The sequence below is a fragment of the Micromys minutus genome (genome assembly GCF_963924665.1).
Source record: "Micromys minutus genome assembly, chromosome: X".
NCBI classification, from domain to species: domain Eukaryota; kingdom Metazoa; phylum Chordata; class Mammalia; order Rodentia; family Muridae; genus Micromys; species Micromys minutus.
This window is the reverse complement of record NC_137970.1, coordinates 58,469,906-58,494,894: the sequence shown is the minus strand read 5'-3', so window position 1 is coordinate 58,494,894 and position 24,989 is coordinate 58,469,906. Positions and strand designations below refer to the sequence as shown.

The 24,989-nt window shown below is 36.8% G+C and overlaps 1 protein-coding gene across 1 annotated transcript in view; it reads right to left on the bottom strand.

Moving 5' to 3' along the window:
* The window catches only part of DACH2 (dachshund family transcription factor 2), a gene marked incomplete at both ends in the record, with an annotated part of 540,251 nt that overhangs the window by 21,823 nt on the left and 493,439 nt on the right, over positions 1 to 24,989 (bottom strand). The window lies entirely within an intron of this gene.

Here is a 24,989-nt window from a genome sequence, read left to right as displayed (position 1 = left end):
ATATCAAATATAATATTAATTTTCAATAATTTGACATCTTTGTTAACCATGACAACATATGCACTTCAGAACACCTACATTTCTCCACATACTTTGATAAATATTTGCAGATATTCATCAATCTCAAATCTCAAAATACAGGTGTAGCTATTTGTTTTCGCATTGCTTGGTAAGTCTTTGGGTGAATATACTAACTCATATTTAGATATTATCTACTTGCTCAGAATTTGGGCATTTTCAGTGTTAATTCCAATTTTGAAGATTATTTAATGTGTTTCTCTCTCTCTCTCTCTCTCTCTGTGTGTGTGTGTGTGTGTGTGTGTGTGTGTGTGCATGTATAGTGACAATATGTTAGGAGACTTGCATGAACTATGTAATATGTTATTACATATCTGGGAATAGAACACTTTATATGCTATCAAGTAAAATTTCCTAGGGAAACAAACTCAACTACGAATATTTCATTACTCATACATAGATGACTCATAACAGTTTAGTTAATCTATGAATTGTAGTTTTTGAATTTGAGTAATGTAATAATAAAACTTTAAATATATATTTAGATGTCATTTCTGTGTGTCCTGCTTTTTTTCTGAAGAGAAAACTGAGGGGTAGAGGATCTGGGGGAAAAGAGAGGTGGAAAAGAACTGGGATGCATGGAGGAAGAGGAAGCTGTTGTCAGGATGTCTTTTTCAATTTATATAGAAATCAACTGTAACTAGATATATTAATGTTCAAAAACATTCCTAAAGATTATGTAAATATAACATGTAAATAAAAATAATAAATTTATTAATTATTTTAATTTCAATATGAAAAGTAATCTTAAAGTATTACTGTTATTAATACTATTTTGTACAAGTTATAAATATTATTTTCCCAGATATTATCTTTAAGAAAAAGTGCTAAAAGGATCATTTTGATCATAGTTACATGTTGTATATTTTCTTTTTTTTATGTGTGTGAGTACACAGTAGCTTTCTTCAGACACAGCAGAAGATGGCACCAGATTCCTTTACAGATGGTTATGAGCCACCATGTGGTTGCTGGGAATTGAGCTCACCATTTCTAGAAGAACAGTCAGTGCTCTTAACCACTGAGACATCTTTTCTGACCCATATTGTCTACAGAACACTATGGTTGTGTTCCCATTTAGTTATTTCAACACGAATCATTAAAAATAACCTAAATTTCATTCCAGATTTTTGATACAGGGTATGACTATATGACTGACAATGGTCTTCGATATGCTGTCATTCTCCTTGGTCTCATCAGTATTGAATACTTGTATGACTGCAGGTATGTGCCAACATGATTGTCTAACCTAAACTGCTTACTGAATCTCAGTCTCTCCCTCTTCCATAACTGCCTTACATTTTTCCTTCTCTTCCTCTCTCCCATCCTAGTCTTTCCCATCCTCTGATGGTAGGTATAAAACTTGTAAACAATTATTCAGGTAGTAATCAGCAAATTATGACTTATGTAAGTTTTGTTTATAAACAATTTCTCATTTCAAATTATGTCTAATAAAAATAAAATGCCTAAACCTTGAAACCTGTCTCAGCAAACATCACTAATGATCTTAAATAGATTTCATAACTAAGTAAGAAGTTTTTGTTTTTTGCACAACATCCCTAATCATCAGGGAAATGAAAATCAAAATAACCCTGAGATTCCACCGTGCACTAATCAGAATGACTAAGGTCAGAATTTCAGGTGACAGCAGATGCTGGTGAGAATGTGGATATAGAGGAACACTCCTTCAATGTTGGTGGGATTGCAAGTTTGTACAACAATTCTGTAAATCAGTCTGGTGGTTCCTCAGAAAAATGGACAAACTACTACCCCGAGAAACCAGCTATACCACTCCTGGGCATATACCCAAAAGACGCTCCAACATATAACTTGTTCACAGCAGCCTTAATTATAATAGCCAGAAGCTGGAAAGAACCCAGATGTCCTTCAATAGAGGAACAAATACAGAAATTGTGGTACATTTATACAATGGAGTACTACTCAACTATTAAAAATAATTACTTCAGGAAATTCCTAGGCAAATGGATGGAACTAGAAAATATCATCCTGGGCAAGTTAACGCAGTCACAAAAGAACACTCATAATATGCACTCACTGAAAAGCAGATACTAGCCCAAAACCTCAGAACACCCATGAAACAATTCATAGATGTTATGAAGGTCAAAAACAAGAAAGGACAGAATGTGAATGCCTCAGTCCTCCTTAGAAGAGAGAACAAAACATTCAGGGGAGGGAATAAAGGGACAAATAGAGGAACAGGCATTGAAGAAATGATCATTCAGAGACTGCCTCACCTGGGGATCCATCCCATATGCAGCCACTATTGCCAATGCCAAGAAGTCCTTACTGGCAGGAGCCAAATATAGATGCCTCCTGAGAGGCTCTGCCAGAGCCATAATGATAACAGTTGAGGATGCTTACAGCTAACCATCAGACTGAACACAAAGACCCCAGTGGATGAGCTAAAGAAAGGAATCAAGGAGCTGAATGGGTCTGCAACCCCCTGGGAAGAACAACATTATCAACCAAATAAACTCTCTACAGCTTCCAGAGGCTAAAACTACCAATGAGTGTGCATGGAGAGACCCACATCTCCAGTTGCATAGGTAGCAGAGAATAGCATTATCTTTCATCAATGGGAAGTAGGCCTTTGGTCCAGTGAAGGCTTATTTTCCCAGTGTATGGAAATGCCAATGTTCTGAGGTGGGAGAGGAAGGTTGTGAGAGGGAGCATCTTTATGGAAGGAGAGGGGGAAGGGGGATGGGGTTGTGGGAAAGAAATAACATCTGAAATGTAAATGCAGAGACTTTCCAATAAAAAAAAAGAAAAGCAAGAAATCCCTTTCTTTGTTTGAAACTATATATTCATGTTCTCCATGTGGAAACAATGAAAAAAAAAAAAAAAACTTCACAAGTGTTTTATATTATGTGCAGCAATTAGAGAAATGCTACATCTTTATATTAATTATTACAAATCAAAGCAAATTTATTAATGCCAGGTTCATTTTTTCAGAATCAATTGTTACAAACAAAACATTGACATCTTGCTGATTGACATAGCATAATATTCCCCGATTAAATATTTTTGTTAGTGAAAGAATTTACAATTAATGGATTACTTCTCATGTATCACTCAATGCAAACTGAAAACTTCAGGAGTGATTATCTGAGAGGCATTATTTCTAAAAAGGAAAGCAATATATTCAGCATGCATAAAACAAAATTATAAGTGTATTAAAATCACAAGAAGTCTATCTGAAGATGAAAAAAATACCATTAAATTGGCTGAAAGGAAAATTGCTATTGATTATGAAGACAGGTTGTATGGTCTATATTTTGTAATGTTACTGTACAGTAGATTGAAGTTTCAAAATAGTATTACTCTTCTTTAAAGAGATAGACACAGCTGAATTAGGTGCTGCTTGCTGCCGTGAAGATCAAATGCAAAAAGAATCATATTTCATCAGACCTAGTCAACTCCAGGAAAATAAATAGAAATATAAGAGGTATGCAGGCAATGATTCATTTTGATAATCTGGCCCAAGAGAGACACATAGAGACAGCACACAGATCTAAGCTTCTTCCAAAAGACAAATAGGACACAGAGGGTGGGAACTGGAATGACAGTGTAGCAGAGGTCACATCGATTTTCAGCAGCAGTTTTCACACAGATGAGATAACCCTGGACTCTATTTGGACCATTGTTCATATCCTACCTGTCCCACAAGCAATAAATTTTCTGGTCCTAGAAAAAGGGCAGTAAAGAAGAAGGATTCTACTTATGGCTTCTTATGATTAAGTTTCTGGGCTAACCAAACATGCTTTTCAGATCAAGGTCACAAGCATGTTAAGAACTGTAATAGCCCAAATCTAGTAGAATTATATTATGCTTTAGTATATGTGAGTAAAAACTGTCTAACTATTCTTTGTGTTTTTTTTTTAAATTCAATCATATGCTAAAAGAATGATTAAGACAGGCATTGGGTGTTGATTTCAGTAATATAATAATCCTTAACATCTGAATGGCATTCACATTTTGCTCAGAGTTTGAATAAATACACTGTTGTATAGAAATTTACTAAGTAGGCATGAGTAAACCTAATTGGCAATGAAATTAAAAACAGATAAGTGCTGAAAACATAGAATAGCACTTAAGATCATCTCTCTGTAAATCCTAGAAAGGGTTGGGATTGAGTGTTTTTATTTAAAAGGACTGCCTCCAAAATGTATAGATTAAAAGGGGAAAAACCCTTTATCAGCACATATAACAAAATGGTATAAACTGAAGGCATAAAGACAGGACAACAGTTTCTAGTCAAGGACATGGGTAAACTCTCCATTTATGGAAGCAAAGTGGAGACTGCTTTTATTGAGCTTGTTTGTTAAACCTGCAATACTTTGAAACAGCACTTGGGAATCACCTTAGAGGACAAGCTCTTTATTTTAATTTCTTCTTTAGAGCCCAGATGAATAGATGTAAAAGTTGACAAGAAAGTTATTTATAGAATAAAATGGAATGTATAGTAAATGCTCCAAATGGAAACATCCCTTTGAAAATTAAAGTCAAGGCTGCTACAGCTGTTTTATATGACAGCGATGTTTATTCTCTCTGTCTTTCATGGAGTTAAACCTATCCTATGGGATTTGAGAATTGTGACACAGGAATAGAAACTGAGCACAGCTGACTCACTGAGCACTGGAAAAATGCAGATACCTACCAGGTCATCAGTTTTATTCCTTAACAAATAAATTATACTCCATTATTTGATTTGAGAGCTTCTCCCTAAACACAGCTGGCCCTCGGGACTCTCCTTTGTCGATATCATTAGTGTTACAATCAGCACAAGCAAGACACCTGCTTCCCTTTTCCAAACCGAAGAACAATAACAACAACAAAATGACCAACTGCTGTGTAATGATGTGACCTGAATGAATATAAAGAGGCATTCATAGTCTCGGCTGAACAATGACTCAAGTGTTGCCATTACCGAAAGTGAAAGAAAAAATTGATCTCCAAATTGTTACATTTCTTTATGTATCGCAAATAAAATATTTCAGACAAGTGGAAACAGGAAGCCAGAGGCAAAGGAATGAAGGGCCAGCAGTCTGTTCAACAGAGGTGTAATAACTGTACAAACCAAGTATGTATATAGCCTGTATGTTTTAGATCCTTAGATTAGAATATTAGCCTTCCAATCAAGGAATTAGAAGTAAGTCCTCTTTCAGATAAAGCAACATGCCAAGAATTATGCCTAATATAAATATCAAAAAGAATTATGATATTCAGTCCTTTTCATTAAAGAGTTAACATTATTTTGGAATAAAAAGAATGTATGTTACAGGGTGAAATTGAGTATGAACTGGGAAATAACTGTGATAAAAGAAAGGGGGGGGAGATTGGCAATGTGGGGCAAACATGAGAAGTATCTATGCCTGTTCTAACTAAAAAGTGTTCATAGTGTCTGTCCTTAGGTTTATGCTTCACAGTAGATTAGGTGAGAAAATATGAAAATATTCTTTGTGCATATTGGTATTATAAAACACTGGCCTAAATGGTGAAAATACAGCTTTCTTTGTCCTCCTTCTTCCTTTCCTTATCAATGTTGTAAGATGCCCTGCATGATTTCTCATAAAATAAAGTTTTCATATAATATAATTTTAAAATAGATATGTCCAAAAATGTTTTGTGGAATACCCTTTTAATAAATCCATGATTAGTTTTTTATCCAAAATTCAATTTTTAGAGGATGAGCCGTTTTCCTTCTTCATTTATTAAATAATTTAGAACAGAAACATTCAGTCTTTAAAATAGTATTTATTCTAAATTGATTGTTACAATTGTACAAATTTTATATCTTAATGTGTACTCTGAATTTGTATAATTAGGTGCCAGGTAAAAATTTTAAATATATAATTATATATATTAATATATGTTACATGCTGAAATAGGCAAAAAAGTAAATACTAAAGATACAAAGATTGGGTAACTAAACTATCTAAAGCTGCAAACAATATGGGGTTGAACCTCACCTTTATCATGTAAAAGTCTCTGGGAAACCTGTGTGTGTCTCTGCTACCTCAACTGTAATGTTAGAAAATGTTAGGTTACCTATTATAATTGTTGTACAGACTAATTAATGAATTCCTGTTTGTATTTTTGATCAGAGCTTGATTCTAAATAAATTATAAGTGAATTCTTGTTTTTTAAAGACAGACATAATCATTGAATATTCCCAAAAGTAGTACAGGAGAATATAAGATATTCAGCTATCTTCAGATTTACAACTTATCTCATATCCTATCTACAAAGATTTTTTCCTAGATTATGAATACATGAGACTGCCTTTATTTTATCTTCAATCATGAATGGTTGAGCGTGCAAAGTTCAGTGGTCCTTAACCAGGACCAATTTGCATCCCAGAAAATATATGCAACAATTGCTTGGAGACTAGAGAGTGGAGTATACAAGAGCCTACTATTGTCATCTAGTCATAGAGCCTAAGGATACTGAGAAATGACTCATAAAACATAGTAGACAATACTTTCATATTTACTATATCAACCCAAATAACATGTTATTTAAGAGAGGGATGAATAAAATTCAATGCTATAAGAATGTCAGAAGGGAAGCCATTTCTTTATATGAGAATTAAAAGTAATAAACATCAATGCTGGTTGAGACTCAATCTTCTAGAATTATACAGGGAAAGTTTAATCAATGGGACCTATGTACATCTTCTTCCACTCCTCAAATATCAACTAAAGTTTAATAATCTAATAATCTTATTAAAAATAATGTCAAATGGATGATGTAGTCCTTTATAAAGTAGGGTTTTTGGGTGATTATGCATTTAATTTATGGTATTAGCCTTTATTCTCTGATCAGCATTACCCTCCATGTTAAAAATACTGTTGAGCTATAGTTACAGGTGCAAAATACTCCCTTATCACCATCCACTTAATGACTTTTTTTTTTCTTCTGGTACCATTTTTTGTTACTTATATAGTGTGAATTTATATGGTTTTTATTTGATCTCACCAAAAGTTAGTGTCTATTAGATCAGAGCTCCTGTAGATTTCATTTATTATTATTATTGTTGTTATTATAAATACATTTCTCTTTGAATAACAACCAAGCAGAATATGAAGTAAATATGTTTCTGGCCCACAAATGCACGTTCTCACTGTTTCTTAGATGATGTGTTATGTCATAAATAAGGAAAACCTGAAAAATTGTTTTCAAATATCTATACATTTTACAAAGCCTACAAAAATACCCCATAAAATTACAGAATATGAGGCAGTTTCAAATAAAGCCTGAGGAATTGAACTGTTGCTTCAGGAAAGGCACACATATTTAAATAATCAAGAAAACAGCATGACTGAGATAACACAGTCACAAAAGAACACACGTGGTATCCACTCACTGATAAGTGGATATTAGCCTACAAAAGCTCAGAATACTAAAAGATACATTTCACAGATCACATGAAGCTCAATAAAAGAACACCAAAATGTGGATGCTTTAGTCCTTCTTAAAACGGAGAAGAAAACGCTCATGGGAGGAAACACAGGGACAAAGAGTGGAGCAGAGGCTGAAGGAAAGGCCATTCAGGGACTGCCTCACCTGGGGATCCATCCATCTGCATCCACCAAACCCAGACAATTGCTGATGCCAAGAACTGCTTGCTGACAGAAGCCTGATATGAATGCCTCCTGAGAGGTTCTACCAGAGCCATACTGATACAGATGAGGATGCTTGCAGTTAACCATCAGATTGAGCATGGCAACCCCAATGGAAGAGCTAGAGAAAGGACTGAAGGAGTTGAAGGGGTTTTCAACCCCATATGAAGAGCAACAGTATCAACTAACCAGATCCCCCCAGAGCTCCCAGGGACTAAATTACCAACCAAAGAGTACACATGGAGGGAGGGACCCATGGCTCCAGCCTAATATGTAGCAGAACATGGCATTGTCTGGCATTATTAAGAGAAGCTCTTGGTCCTGTGAAGGTTTTTCCAGTATAGAGGAATGCCAGGGCGTTGAAGTGGAAGTGAGAGCACCCTCATAGAAGCAGAGGGAGGGAGGAGAGGAAGGAACTGGGTAATCAAAGAACATTTGAAATGTAAATAAATAAAATATACAATAACAAAAATGGAAATAAATAAACAGCAACAAAAATCCAGCATATTAAAGCTATATAAATTCCTTTTTCAGAAAACCTAGATTCTGCCACGTGTAAAATATTGTAAAGAGAAGGCTAGTTCATGAGTGGAGAAGTAAAACTATAATGATCTACATCATAAACTGCAAAAACTGAGGCAGAATTAAAATGAAGGTAAGGGACAAATAGTCATTTAAAAATATATTTAGGCTCTATGATGATCAGGATAAGTACTTCCACCAGTTAATGGACCTTTCCAGTTATGTTGTTGTCCCATTCTTTGCTTATATGTAAAATGGCCTAGGGCTGCAATCTAGACTTGCTTTTTGGCTTAATGGGAGTTCAGTAATCTGTCTGCCTATAGAGGCTGAAAAGCGGGTTTCTTATTTTGCATCTGTACCCAGAGATGTTCATTTTCTCAACTAGGGCAAAATGCCAGTTCTTAAGGAACCACAAACACATACACAAATAAATTAACAATAAAAAATAAAGTAAAAAATGATTCATATTTTTCCATAATGAATAGTCTTTTAATTATTTGTATTTTAGGTTTGAATATATAATTAAAATTATAATTAATTTTGAGTGGGAATTGTCAATGCTTCAAGAAATTCTGAAAAATTTAAAAGACACACATTACTGCACACTTAGAGAATCTATGTTAAATGTGCAATAAATATAAAATAGATTAATTTGTAACACAGCATTATAAATAGTGAGCAGTAAAATAAGAATACAAAAGTAAAGAAAAATGTTTTCATTATTAATACTGAAGTACATTGTGAGTTCTATAGATTCATTGTTAGATATTATTTCCTCTTATCTAGGAGGGAAGAAAGAGATTATTTTAGTGAGCATGAGTTTAAAAACCAAAGGCAATTCAAATCCAAGAAGACATTAGGACAAATAAAACTTAGGATAAATAATTCATTCAATGAATAAAGTATAATTTGTTACCTCTTATAAATGCATAAGGAGAAAGAAAATGCATTTTTTCATTTTTATAAATGTTTACCTATATCAGTGACAAAAATCAAACTTTTTCTCTTTGTGTTCCTATTTGCAGAACAAGAAGTACTACTTCAGTGAGTATATGTAAGATTTTAATGAAAACTCCACAGTGGCACACTTACTATGACGAGGATATAGTAATCTCTCAGTAAAAATAGAATTTTAAACCTCCCTAATCTGGATAGAGGGCGTTCAAGAAGCATTATATTGGATAGGCACTAATTATAGGATTTGCCTGAAGTCTCAATGTCTAGTAAATTGAGTGCAGAACTTCATTAATTTAACAACACATTGAAATTTTAGATCATTGTGTTTTATTATCCTTATAAAACAAAAAATTTCTCTGTATTTATATTTCAAATATTATCCCCTTTCCTCCACTCCCATTCCCCCTCCCCTTGCTTCCATGAAGGTACACCCTCTCCCAATCACCCTCTCCACCTCAGTGTCTTGGCATTACCCTACAGTGGGAAAATGCACCTTCACTGGACCATAGGCCTCTTCTCCCATTGATGCCAGACAATGCTATATCTTTCATAAGACCACATAAGCAGATGGATGAATTCAAAGCCATAGAATTTGAGCTGCATTTTCCATTAAACTTTATTTAGATTGCATTTGCATTCTCTAGTAAACTTTTAAGTTTGAAAAAAAGATTACTTTCATTAAGCACATAGGAAAACATACCTTAATTTTTTTTCTTGGCATATGTGGACATATTGATGTTGAAATTCCTTTACTCACTATTTGTAACAAATATTTATGGATCCATATGGAACAACAGCTGTTGACGCAAAAATACTGAAGGCATACTTTATATCCTCTAACAACCTTTTACTTGAGGATTTTTCCTCATCTTCAATGAGAAGGTCATTATTTGGAAAGAAAACTCTTAATGTTCATTAAGTATGAAAGGTGTAATTATTATCAAGTCCTGTATGTGCAGAGAGTATACATTTCAAGATTCATTAGCCTATAATCATAAACCTATTAATTTCAAATATATTTTAAAGAATCCTCAATATATTTCAAAACCTGAACAAAGTAAAACTGCACATAGTAGTGCACACCTATACTTCTTTCACATGGGAAGATGCTGATAGTACATAGAAAGAGCATGGATTTTTGTTTGTGGCCTACCTACATTCAATTGAAAATTTGTCTCAGAAAAAAAAATGGGTCACTGGGGAAATGGAATAGGCATCACAGGTAAATTGGAAGGGGTAGTGTCTGGTTAAAAGTGGGTAGGTATAGAACAGGAAAGATATGGTAGAAGGAGAAAAAAGAGAAAGAGTACTGAGAAAGACAACTTAAGGGGCAGAAGGCAACTCTTGGATGACTTGGAAAACTACTGCAGTGCAAACTTCCAGGCATCTATAGGGGTAACCCTAGTTAAGACTCCTATCAATGGGCGACTCATTGCATGAAGTGGCCATCTCTTGCAATCAGACAAGGCTTACAATGTAAGGACTTGGATACCAACTGAGCCACAAAAACTTCATCCCACAATTTTTTCTGTCTGCAAGATGTACTGGGGCAAAGGTAGCATAAATATTATGGGAATCAATTACTGGTCCAGCTTGAGATCCACGTCATGAGTACAAGCCTTCTAAAGGCATTAGTTTCACACAGTAACAGTTCAAGCAATTTTAAGTATGAGACTGCTGTTACATACCAAAGATCATTTACAAAATTTCTTGGACTTTTGAAGACTAGACGATTAAAACTTTTGATTGAAAATTTATCCTGTAGACAAGAAATGCAGAGACAGAGAATAGAGCAGAAACTGAAGGAACAGCCAACCAATAACCACACAATTTGAGACCCATCTCATGGGTTAGCTCTCTTGCAGACAGGAGTCTTATATGACTGTCCACTGAGAGGTTCCACCCAAAAGCTGACTCAGTGGGATGCAGATGTTGGGATACTGTAATCCTCACCCCTCAATTACCTGGCAGTAGCCAGGCATACCACACCCCCTGCCCCAATTACCTATAAAAGGGGCTGGTGCCCCCTCCTTGCTCTCTTGCCTCCTGGCTCTCTTGCCTCTCTTGTTCTTGATCTTTTGCCACCTTGTTTTCCCACCACTTCCCCTCCTCTTCCCCTTCCATTCCCCCTCTCCCTCCACATGCTCATGGCCAGCCTCTACCCCCCACGCCTCTACTACCCTCTTAACTCTCCCATGACCTGAATTCTCTTCTGTACTATACTGTCATGTGGCTGGTCCCTCAGGGAGAAGGGATTCCCAACATGGACCTCTCAGAGGCATCTCCCTTGCCCTCAGGCCTCGCCGCAACTACATGGGCCATATGCCCCCCACTCATCCTTCCCCTAACATTGGTGCTGAAACCCAGGACTTCATCTTTTCACAACATTGGTGCCCCATGACTTTTCCTTTCAGTGACTTTTTCTATCATTGGTGCCCATCATCTTTTCCTTTCAGCAGACACCCACAGACAAACAAACAGTGGATAGAGCTTGGGAACTTTTATGGCAAAATGGGAGAAAGGATTTTGACCCTGAAATGGATAGGAATTCCACAGGAAGACCAAAAGAGTCAAGTAACATGGACCCTTGGGGTTCTCAGAGACTAAACTACCAACCATGGACCATACACAGGTTGGACCTATGCCTCCCCACACATATGTAGAAGATATATAGCATTGTCTTGATGTGGGTCCCAAACGACTGGAGTGGGGGATATCCCAAAAGCTGTTGCCTGTTTGTGGAATACCTTCTTCTAGCTGGGGTGCCTTATCTGGCCTTAGAGAGGAAGATGTACCTAGCCCTGTAGAGACTTCATAAGCCAGGGTAAGGGTATACCCAGGGATACCCACCCACTCAGAGAAGAAGAGGGGGCATGAGCGAAGGATTGTGGGAGGGGTGAACTGGAGGGGTACATGAGCAGATTCAAAGTGAATAAAAGAAGTTAATTATTTAATTCATACATTTGGCTAACACTGCAGCTTCCCCCTTGCTTTGTGTTCCCAACCTTTAAAAACATACCTGAAACAGGTTGTCTCCCTGAGCACTCAGAAAATAAAGTTTTCATTTTAAAAAGTAAAAGAAAATTTCTATAAAATGTAAGTGAAATAGAATTTATGTTTCACGGCTATGATAATGAACTTTGTTTCTTTCTTTATTCTCTCATATATTTCATTTTCACAGCACTTGCCCCTTCCTCCTCTCCTGCCCACGCCTCCCTCAACACCCTCTTACCACAGATTCACTCATCTATTTACTTTTAAAAATGGCAGACCTCCAATGGGTATCAAACAAACATGGAATACGAAGTTGCAGTAAGCCTAGGTACCTCCCCTCATATTAACGCAACCCAGTAGGAGAAAAAGGGTACAAAAAGAGTTACAAATAGCCCCCATTCCCACCATTAGGAGTACCATGAGAAGACCAAGCTACACAATTATATCATATATGCAGAGAACCAAGGTCAGACTCAGGTTCCCTGATTGGTTATCCCCCAATTCTGATAGATTTGTGTTCAGATATTGTGTAAATTTAGTTTTGTCTTGAAATATCTTGGTCTCTTCATCTATGGTGATTGAGAGTTTTGCTGGATATAGTAACCTGGGCTGACATTTGTGTTATCTTAGTGTCTGTATGATGTCTGTCCGGTATCTTCTAGCTTTCATACTCTTTGTTGAGAAGTTGGGTGTAATTCTGATTGGTCTGCCTTTATATGTTAATTGTCCTTTTTCCCTTACTGCTTTTAGTATTCTTTCTTTTTTTGAACACTTGTTGTTTTGATTATTATGTGTCGGGAGAAGTTTCTTTTCTGGTCCATCTGTTTGGGGTTCTGTAGGCTTCTTTTATGCTCGTGCTAATCTTCTTTTTAGGGTAGAGAAGTTTTCTTCTACAATTTTGTTGAAGATATTTACTGTGCCTTTTAGTTGATATTACTCACCCTCTTCATTTCCTATGATTCTTAAGTTTGGTCTTCTCATTGTATCCTGGATCTTCTATACTTTGTGCATTAGGAGCTTTTTGGTTTTGCGTCTTCTCTGACTGTTTTTTTCTATGTCTTCTATGTTGTCTTCAGTCCCTGAGATTCTCTCTTCCATCTCTTGTAGTCTTTTGTTGATACTTGCATCTGTGACTCCTGATTTCTTTTTAAGTTTTCCATCTCCAGGGTTGTCTCTTTTTGTGTTTACTTTATTGTTCTATTTCCATTTTCAATTCTTTCATCTATTTGTTCGTGTTTTCCTGTATTTCTTTCAGTGTTTTTGTGTTTCCTCTTTAAAAGCTTCTATTTGTTTATGTGTGTCCTCCTGTTATTGTTTAAAGAAGTTATTCATGGGCTTTTTGAAGATCTCATTATCACTGTGAGGTATGATTTCAAGTCTGAGTCTTCTTTTTCTGGAGTGTTTCACAATCCACAGCTTGCTGTGGTGAGAGAGTTGGGTTCTGATGTTGCCAGGTTGTTTTGGTTTCCATTGCTTAAGTTCTTTACTTTTCCTCTTTCCATCTTGTTATCTGTGATTATATGTGGTCTTGTTGTCAGTGACTGGTACCTGTCACTCCTGTGGATCTGAGGGCCCGTGGGCTCCAGAAAAAAAAAATGCTTCTGAGTGTTTGGCTTTCAGTGGGCAAGTGAATTCTGGTAGCAGTGTCTCAGTTCTGTCTTTGTGGGCTCAGGTGTGGGAGTTCTTGTGAGGCTGTTCTGGGTGTTCAGCCTCTGCCCAAAGGTCCTGAGTACTACTGGCAGGAACCTGGCTATTTCTCTAGGCCAAAACGTACCCTTTTCCAGATAGCACAGTACATTCTGCTCTAAGAGAACTCCTGGTGTGCTCTCCTTGGGCCTATATGCCAGGCTTCCCTCTGGTTCAGACGTATAAGGGCCTTTAGAGCTGGACTTCTAGCACTGACTTTCCAGGGCAGACCCCAGTTCCCACTGGCAAAAGGTTGTGCCTTACTGTGTGATTAGTCTGGGAGGACCAGATTTCCAGAAGGATCCAGAGCCTCTCTTCCAGAGGCCTGGTCCTTACTGTGGGCCAGAGGGGCAACTTTTCCCTGTGCCCCCCCCCCATCCTTCTCTGCGATTTGGCTACTCACAGTGCAATCTCACCAGGCCTGTGACCCTGGATCTCTGTTGTTCCAGGTGGCAAATGGCCTGCATGTTTGGTCTGTTGCATGGGCTTTCCAGACAGTTCCCATGTCCCTCAGTCAGAGGTCCATCCCTACTGTGGGCCGCAGGGGCATGTTTTCCACATGCTCTGCCTAGCCCTCTCTGCACTTTGGTTACTCACTGAACAATCTCACCAGTCCTATGTCCCTGGATCTCTGCTGTTCTCGGTGGCAAGGGGACTGATCATATGGTCCATGCACACGAGCTTTCCAGGTGGATCCCTAGATCCTTTGCCAGAGGTCCAGCCCTACTGTGGGCTGCAGGGGCAGGTCTCCCAAGAGCTCCACCTAGCCCTCTTTGTGCCTTGGTTCGAGAGTCTATTATCTAACTATTTGCCCTCAGCAACAACAGACCAGATATAAATATGCTGGATTAGGTTTATGTATCCAGTCTGATAGTCTATATCATTTTATTGGGGAATTGAGTCCATTTATGTTAACAGATATTAAGCAATAGTGGTTGCTGTTTCCTGCTACTTTTGCTTTTAGAGGTATCATTGTGCCTGTATGTCTTTCTTCTTTTGGTGTTCTTGCTTAGGTATTTTCTTGTTTATATTAGGATGTAGTTCCCCTCATTGTATTGGATTTTCCACCTATATTTCATTGTAGTGCTGGGTTTGTGGTCAGATATTGTGTAAATTTAGTTTTGTCTTGGGATATTTTGGTCTCTCCATTTATGGTGATTAAGAGCTTTGCTGGGTATAGCTGCCTGGGCTGACACTTGTGTTCTCTTTGGGTCTGCATGATGTCTGTCCAGGCTCTTCTATCTTTCATAGTCTCTGTTGAGAAATCGGGTGTGATTCTGATTGTTCTGCCTTTATATGTTACATGACCTTTTTCCCTTACTGCTTTTAGTTTTTTTCTTTGCTTTGGGCACTTGGCATTTTGACTATTATGTGTCAGGAAAAATTTCTTTTCTGTTCCACTCTATTTGGAGTTTTGTAGGCTTCTTTTATGCTCATGGTCATCTCATTCTTAAGGGTAGGGAAGTTTTCTTCTATGATTTTGTTGAAGATGTTTACTGTGCCTCTTAGTTGATATTCTTCGCCCTCTTCTATTCCTATTATCCTTAGTTTTGGTCTTCTCATTGTGTCCTGGAACTCCTGGACATTTTGAGTTAGTAGCTTTTTAGGTTTTGCATCTTCTCTGACTGTTTTGTCTTTATTTTCAATGTTTTCTTCAGCCCCTGAGATTTACACTTCCATCTCTTGTAGTCTGTTGGAGATGTTTGCATCTGTGACTCCTGATTTCTTTATTAGGTTTTCTACCTTCAGGGTTGTCTCTTTTAGTGTTTTCTTTATTGTTTCCATTTCCATTTTAAATTTCTTCTTTTTCAATTCCTCCATCTCTTTGGTTCTGTTTTCCTGTAGTTCTTTGATTTATTTGAGTGTTTTCATGTTTCTTATTTTAAATCTTATATATCTTTATGGTTTTCCTTCTGTTCTTGTTTAAGTGAGTTATTCACGCTCTTCTCAAAGATCTCCATCATCATCTTGAGGTATGAGTTCACGTTTGAGTCTTCTTTTTCTGGAGTGTTTGGCATTCTGTAGCTTGCTGTGATGAGAGAGCTGAGTTCTGATATTGCCAGGTTGTCTTGGTTTCCATTGTGTAAGTTCTTTCTCTTTCCTCTTGCCATCTTGTTGTCTGTGATTATATGTGGTCTTGTTGTCAGTGATTAGTTCCTGTCTCTCACATGTACCTGGCCTGTGTCCATGGATCTGCGCTGTTTTAAGTGGCAAATGGCCTGAGCATTTGGTCCACATGCAAGGGCCTTCCGGCTGACCTGAGTCTCTAAGGCAGAGTTCCTTTTCCCCTGGACCAACTGGAGGGGCTCACCTAATGCATGCTAGGACTAGCCCCCTCTGTGTCCTTGCTACTCACAGCACAGTCTTGCCAGGCCTGTGTCTCAGGACCTCTGCTGTTCCCGTTGGCAAATGGAATGAGCATTTGGTCCCTATTTGGCTTTTGTTATTCTTGAGCTTCATATGGCCTGCAAGTTGTTTCTGGTTGATTGTTTTCCAATCTCTGGTCCTCTATCTATCCTTTTATTTCCTCCCATGAACGTTTTATTCTCCCTTCTAAGTAAGACTGAGGCATCATTTTCCAAAAGCCCAACCCATCTTGAAATCCAAGTAACAAATGGAAAGACAAATCATAATGAGGAAATTAAATGTGAGTTCAGCTTACAACTAATCTATGTTCAAAAAGTTAGTTGGTTTGTGTTCTTAGAGTCATAGTATAAGTTATCATTTTATTAAAAGGATAAAATAATATGACCCCCCCAAAATAAAAAAAAAGTAGTAGCAAAGGAAATTCTTAGTGTCAACTTACAGATACCTTCTCAGTCATGTGAATGTAAATGCTTATCTTAATAGTCAGTAAGATGAGCTCTTGAGTTACTGTTTTTTGTTTTATTTATTTATTTTTCTCTCAGATCTTTAATTCAAACCTGGGTATATGGAGACTTTCTATCAATTACAGAGTAAAGGAATTTACTACAATATGAAATATGGATATCATGGTTTTTAATAGCTGAGTTGTGTAAATGTACCACATTTTCTGTATCCATTCCTCTGTTGAAGAACATCTAGATTCTTTTCAGCTTCTGGCTATTATAAATAAGTCTGTTATGAGCATAATAGAGTATGTGTATCTGTTATATTTTGGAACATCTTTTGGATATGTGTATGCCCAGTAGTGGTATAGCTGGGTCTTCAGGTAGTACTATGTCCAAATTTCTGAGGAACTGGCAGACTGATTTCCACAGATACTGTACCATCTTGTAATCCCACCAACAGTGGAGGAGTGTTCCTTTTTTCTATATCCACTCCAGCATCTGCTGTCATCTGAGATTTTGATCTTATCCATTTTGATGGAACAAGAAAATATCATCCTGAGTGAGGTAGCCCAATCACACACACAAAAAAGCAAACAAACCAAAAACAACAACAACAAAAAGCATGATGTGCACTCACTGATAAGTGAATATTAACCAAATTGCTTAGATTATCCAAGATACAATTCACAGACCACATGAAGCTCAAGAAGAAGGAAGATCAAAGTATAGATGCTTTTGTCATTTTTAGAAGCGGGAACAGATATATCCACAGGAGAAAATATGGAGACAAGTTTGGAGCAGAGACTGAAGGAAAAAGGCTATCCAGAGACTGCTTGCTCCACCTGGAGAACCAGCACATATACAGCCACCAAACCCAGACAATATTACTGATGCTAAGAAGTACGTGTTGACAGGAGCCTGATATAGCTGCCTCCTGAGAGGCTATTCCAGATCATGAAAAATACAAAGGTGGATGCTCACAGCCAACCATTGAATTGAGAACAAAGTCCCCAATGAAGTATTTAGAGAAGGGATTCAAGGAGCTGAAGGGGTTTACAACCCCATAAGAACAACAAACAATACCAACAAACCAGAGCTCCCAGGGACTAAACCAATATCCAAAGAGTACACATTGACAAACTCATGGCTCCAGCTGCATATGTAGCAGAGGATGGCCTTGTTGGTCATCAAGGAAAGGAGAAGGACTTGGTCCTGCCAAGGCTCAATGCTCTCCTGTGTAGGGGAATGTCAGTGCAAGGAGGTGGGAAAGGTTGGATGTGTAGGTAGGTGAGGCAGTACCCTCATAGAAGCAAGAGGTGGAATAGGGGGTTTATGGAGGGTGGAAGGGATAATATTTGAAATGTAAATAAAATACATCCAATAAAAATTTAAAAAATAAAAAAGAAATGTGAGATTAATCAACAACAGAATTTAATTTGCCATGGTTAAGTGTCATAGTTATAAAAATAATTGTTTACATGTCATTGTAGCTGCACATTTAATATATACCACATGTAACAGCAAATTTAATTATTTTGACTTGGTTTTCAAATATAGTTGTCTATATCAGAGCTATAGCTTGGATCCAAAGCAGCAACAAGAGAACCCCACACTCTTAATACAGATCTCATTGCATGCTATTCAGGTTACATATATCTTTGTTATATAATCATTACATTTTTTTTCTAGATTGGATGGAATGAACTGAATCTTTTAGTTTTCATCCAAAAGTTTCAGAATCCAAAATTATATTTTTTTAGGTAAGCCCCAGAAGATATGTTTGTCTCTCAGTACTAGAATCTGGTGGCATTTTTGGATTCATTTTTCAACTCCTCAGTAAAGGCAATGATGAAACAAAATTGGTTTTGGAAGAAAATATTGTTTACTTCATTAGTCTTAAATTTGTTCACAGTTCCTGCTCATTAGACTAAAAACACCTACTCTAAAATCTCAGTGCCATATTAGGAAATGACATATGAAACACTAAGTAGAAAGCATTGCTTTAAGACTTTAGTAGATAGTACTGTGAATATTTGAGATCTCACAATTTCATTTTTCTTCCATTACAAAATCAGTAACAATTTTCATATCAATTTAGACATGGTATGTCTATCCACATCCTCATCCATCACTTAGAGTAATTAGTTTGGCTGTCTCGTTATTATGATGATCACCGTGACACTAGCTCTGACTGCTCATGGCTTGGTCTCATTGCAGGTTGCAGATGCATCTGCAGTAATATAATCATTACTAAGCATTCAAGGTTTAACGGACAGCACCTTTCTCTGCTCGTCTATGCATGTGCATCCCCATTCTCTTACAATTCTAAGACTTCTGGTACTAATTAATATCCATGCTCTAGCCTTAAGAGAGAGAAAATTGGACCAATATGCATATTGTTTCCGGTTTCATTCATGGCTGCCACCTTTCCTCAGGGGACATGGGGTAGGGAAAATGTTAAGAGGTAGACATAGTCTTAATTTGGAAGTACAGAAAAAAAAAAAACCGAATGTTTAAATTTCTTTTTTTTTTTAGATTCTTTTGTATATCTTCTGAAAGACATTCCTTATTCCTATGATGATTTGTATCTCTGACATGAGTACTAGATTCTGACATAGGAATCATTGTAAGGCTGGAGAGCTCATGATCTTGGCTCTTTTCTTATAAATTTTGAATTCATTCTCTAAATAATTTAGAGAAGTATATATTAAATAAATATGGTATCCAAATGTTTTGTTCTGAGAATGTTTTTGGCATTATCAGTATTTAAAAATTTATCTTTACCATTCTTTTGTTTTCCATTTTCCATTGTTGTTTTTAAATAACATTTTAAAATGTTTACTTGTAAAATATATTTTATTAATCATAATTTTACATGTACTGTGTTATTCTCCTTGCTACTTACATAGCAAAACATCTTCAAAGAGATGTCCATAATTGCCTAAATTAAATATTACTCTGCTAAAATTTTGACCCTGTCTTTCAAAAGATAACAACAACAACTGCTATAAAGATCATTATGCTCAATATATACTCAACAAGAAAACTGTTTCCATGTTATGTTCTGTCAGACATGTACTTTAGGCTTATGATAACTAGTGGGATTTCAATGCATGCTACCAATCCTCTAAAAGAATTAAGTACTGACAAAAAATATTCATACAGTGTTATGCCAAAATGCCTTTAAAAGTCTGTATATGTGTCCCTCTTTTTTAAAAAATAAAGTTTTAAGAGACAAAAAAAAATGGGCTAAAGATATTTTAGTCCTATTGTTACTTGGCTTAGATTCTTCAGCTACTTCATTATGATTTACTTCTTGAATTACTTTCTTCATTTGACTCTAGGACATGCCAATTTCTTTGTTTTCTCTTTATTAGCCATTCTCTATTTTCTTTACAAAATCCTCTTCAGTTTTATTTTGAAAAGCATAAAGCTCAGTCATAGGGGTTCTCCTTTTTCTTTGGTCAATGTCTTGATGCTTTTGTCCTCCTAAATATTCAGGTAACATCGATTAATGATACTTTCTTAATTTGTATGTCCAGTTATCACATTTGTCCTAATTCTCAGAAAATTTATCCAATGTTTTCCTCAGTATTTTAATTGAAAATCTAGAATTTACCTCATATTATACAGGACCATCTCTTTTACCTGAATTTTCAGTATGTTCACATTTATGATGTTCATTTAATGATTGAAATGCTTATATTGTTGGTTGTGAGCCTAGCCTTTAAAGGCTGAGCCATCTCTCCAGCGTGAAGCATCTTATAGATACTATCCATTTATATGCATATTAAAATAGGCATTATTGTCAATAAAGTTAAGGTGGAGCAGTCTGGCTACTCAAAGAAATGTGGCAAGGGCTGACAGCAGAATGTAGCATTGACCAAATATCTTTTATAGAAATGAAAGCTGGGACCAGGAAGAGCAGAGACCCAGACACACAGGCCTGGTAAGAATAGAGAGAGAATGGGTTCCGACAAGCCAGGGGACAGAGAGATCTCAGCAGAGCACTCTGGAAGTACGCACCTACTCAGCTTGATCCAGGGACCCAGGAACCCAGCATCAGGCCCTCTGTTCCCAGCCAGCAGCTTCTGAGTGCACAACAGGCACTCAGACCATCCCCCACCAAGTACAGTGGAGATCCAGGGACAAAGGCCAGGTTCAAGGGAAAGGCGAGAACAAATCACTGACAACAAGATGGCAAGAGGAAAGCAAAAAACTTACCCCAGGGAAACCAAGACAACCTGGCAACACTAGAACACAGCTCTCCCATTACAACAAACAGCAGAATGCCAAACACTCCAGAAAAAGAAGACTCAGACCCGAAATCCTACCTCAAGAAGATGATAGAGATAATTAAACAAGAACAGGAGGAAAAACATAAAGAATTAGAAGCTTTTAAAGAAGAAACAAGAAAAATACTCAAAGAACTCAAAGAACTAGAAGAAAACAGAAACAAAGAGATGAAGGAATAGAAGAAGGAACTTAAAACGAAAATGGACAAAATAAAGAAAACACTAAAAGAGACAACCCTAGAGGTAGAAATCCTAAAAAAGAAATCAGGAGTCACAGATGCAAGCATTTCCAAAAGACTACAAGAGATGGAAGAGAGAATCTTGAGGGCCGAAGACAACACTGAAAACATAGACAAAACAGTCAGAGAAGATGCAAAAACTAAAAAGCTCCTAACACAAAATGTACCGGATATCCAGAACACAATGAGAAGACCAAATCAAAGGATAATAGGAATAGAAGAGGACGAAGAATATCAACTAAGAGGCACATTAAATATCTTCAAAAAAATCCTGGAAGAAAACTTCCCTACCCTTAAGAATGAGATGACCATGAGCATAAAAGAAGCCAACAGAACTCCAAAGAGGTTGGACCAGAAAAGAAATTCCTCCCAACACATAATAGTCAAAACTCCAAGTGCCCAAAGCAAAGAAAGAATACTAAGAGCAGTAAGGGAAAAAGGTCAGGTAACATATAAAGGTATATCAATCAGAATCACCCGATTTCTCACCAGAAACTTTGAAAGATAGAAGAGCCTGGACAGACATCATGCAGACCCTAAGAAAACACAAGAGCCAGCCCAAGCTGCTATACGCAGCAAAACTATCAATCACCATAGATGGAGAGACCAGGATATTCCAAGACAAAACTAAATTTACACAATATATGACCACAAAACCAGCACTACAATGAATTATAGGTGGAAAACACAATACAAGGAGGCGAATCACATCCTAGTAAAAACAAGAAAACTCCTAAGCAAGAAAACAAAAGGAGAAAGACACATAAGCACAATTCAACCGACAAAAGCAATAAAATCAGGAAACAGCAACCACTATTCCTTGATATCTATTAACATAAATGGTCTCAACTCCCCAATAAAGAGACATAGACTATCAGACTGGATATATAAACAAAACCCAGAAATTTGCTACATACAGGAAACTCATCTCAGAGACAAAGACAGACACTATCTCAGAGTAAAAGGGTGGGAAAAAAACCTTTTAAGCAAACAGCCCCAAAAAGCAAGCTGCAGTGGCTATTCCAATATCGAATAAAGTAAATTTCCAACCAAAAGTTATCAAAAAAGATAAGGAAGGACACTTTTTACTCATTACCGGGGAAATCTGTCAGGAGGAACTCTCAATTCTTAACATATATGCTCCAAATACAAAAGCACCCACATTCATAAAAGAAACCCTACTAAAGCAGAGCAAATACATTTTACCCCGCACAATAATAGTGGGAGACTTTAATACCCCATCCTCATTAATGGACAGATCATGGAAACAGAAACTGAACAGGGACACTGTAAAACTAGCAGAGATTATGAACCAACTGGAATTACTAGATAAAAAGAGAATATATCATCCTAAAACAAAATAATACACCTTCTTCTCAGCACCCCATGGCACCTTCTCAAAAACTGACCACATAATTGGATACAGAATGAGGCTCAATGGATAAAAGAAGATTGAAATACTCCCGTGGACCATTTCATATCACCATGGTCCAAGGATGGTCTTTAATAACAACAAAGAAAACAAAAAGCCCATATACACACAAAAACTAAACAATGCTTTATTGAACAATAGCAGGGTCAAAGAAGAAATAAAGAAAGAAATTAAGGATTTTCTAGAATTCAATAAAAATGAAAATAGGACATACCCAAACCTATGGGATACAATGAAAGCAGTACTGAGAGGAAAACTCATAGCTCTGAGTGCTTCCAAAAAGTAACTGGAGAGAGCATACACTAGCAACCTGACAGCACAGTTGAAAGCTCTAGAACAAAAGGAAGCAAATATACCCAAGAGGAGTGGACTGGAAGAAATAATCAAACTTAGGGCAGAAATAGACCAAATAGAAACAAAAAGAACCATTCAAAGAATCAACAAAACCAAGAGTTGATACTTTTAGAAAATTAACAAAATTGAGGGCAAAGAGAGACTATCCAAATTAACAAAATCAGAAACGGATGTGGAGAAATAATGACTGAGACTGAGGAAATTCAAGAAATCATCAGAATTTCCTACAAAAGCCTATACTCAACAAAGCTGGAATATCTGGAGGAAATGGATGAATTCCTAGGCAGATACAAGATACCAAAGATAAACCGGGACCAGATAAACCATCTAAATAATCCCATAACACCTAACGAAATAGAAGCAGTCATCAAAAGCCTCCCAAACAAAAAAAGCCCAGGTCCAGATGGGTTCAGTGCAGAGTTTTATCAGACATTGATTGACAGCATAATACCAATTCTCTCCAAACTATTCCACAAAATAGAATCAGATGGAACACTACCTAACTCCTTTTTTCACGCTACAATAACCCCCATTCCTAAACCACAAAAAGACCCTACAAAGAGAACTTCAGACCAATCTCACTTATGAACTTTGATGCAAAAAAATACTCAACTAAATCCTTGTAAAAGGAATCTAAGAACACATCAAAATGATCATTTACCATGATCAAGTAGGATTCATCCCTGGGATGCAGAGATGGTTTAATATAAGGAAATCCAACAGTGTAATCCATCATATAAACAAAATCAAAGGAAAAAAAAAAAAAACACATGGTCATCTCACTAGATGCTGAGAAAGAAATTGACAAAATTCTACACCCATTCATGTTAAAAGTCTTGGAAAGAACAAGAATCCAAGGCCCATACCTAAACATAATAAAAGTAATATACAGCAAACCAACAGCCAACATCAAACTTAACTGTGGGAAACTTGAAGCATTTCCACTAAAATCATGGACTAGACAATGTTGCCCACTCTCCCCCTACCTATTCAACATAGTATTGGAAGTCCTGGCTGGAGCAATTAGACAGCAAAAGAAAATCAATGGTATACAAATTGGAAAGGAATAAGTAAATATATCTCTATACACAGATGACATGATAGTGTACTTAAGCAACCCCACAAATACCACCAGAGAAATCCTACAGCTGATAAACAATTTAGTAAACTAGCAGGATATAAAATTAACTCAAACAAATTAGTAGCCTTCCTATATTCAAAGGATAAACATGTGGAGAAAGAAATTAGAGAAAAGATACCCTTTACAATAGCCACAAAATCTATAAAATACCTTGGTGTGACTCTAACTAAGCAAGTGAAGGACCTGTACGACAAAAATTTCATACCTCTAAAGAAGGAAATCGAGGAAGATCTCAGAAAATGGAAAGATCTCCCATGCTCATGGATTCAAGGATGAACACTGTAAAAATGGCCATCTTAGAAAAGCAATATACAGATTCAATGCAATCCCCATCAAAATTCCAACCCAATTCTTCACTGAGTTGTAAAGAGCAATGTAAAATTTCATCTGGAATAACAAAAGACCTAGAATAGCAAAATCCATCCTCAACAACAATAAAACATCTGTGGGAATCACCATCCCTGACCTCAAGCTATATTACAAGGAAATTTTGCTGAAAACTGCATGGTACTGGTATAGGAATAGGCACGTAGATCAATGGAATAGAATAGAAGATCCAGAAATGAGCTTTCATGTATATGGTCACCTGATTTTTGACAAAGTAGCTGAGTACATTCAATGGCAAAAAGACAGCGTATTCAACAAATGGTGTTGGTCCAACTGGCACTCAGCATGCAGAAGAATGAAAATAGACCCTTTCTTATCTTCTTGTACAAAGTACAAGTGTAAGTGGATCAAAGATCTCCACATTAAATCAGGTACACTGAAACTATTAGATGAGAATGTAGGGAAAACCTTAGAACTCATAGGCACAGGAGAAAATTTCCTGAACAGAACA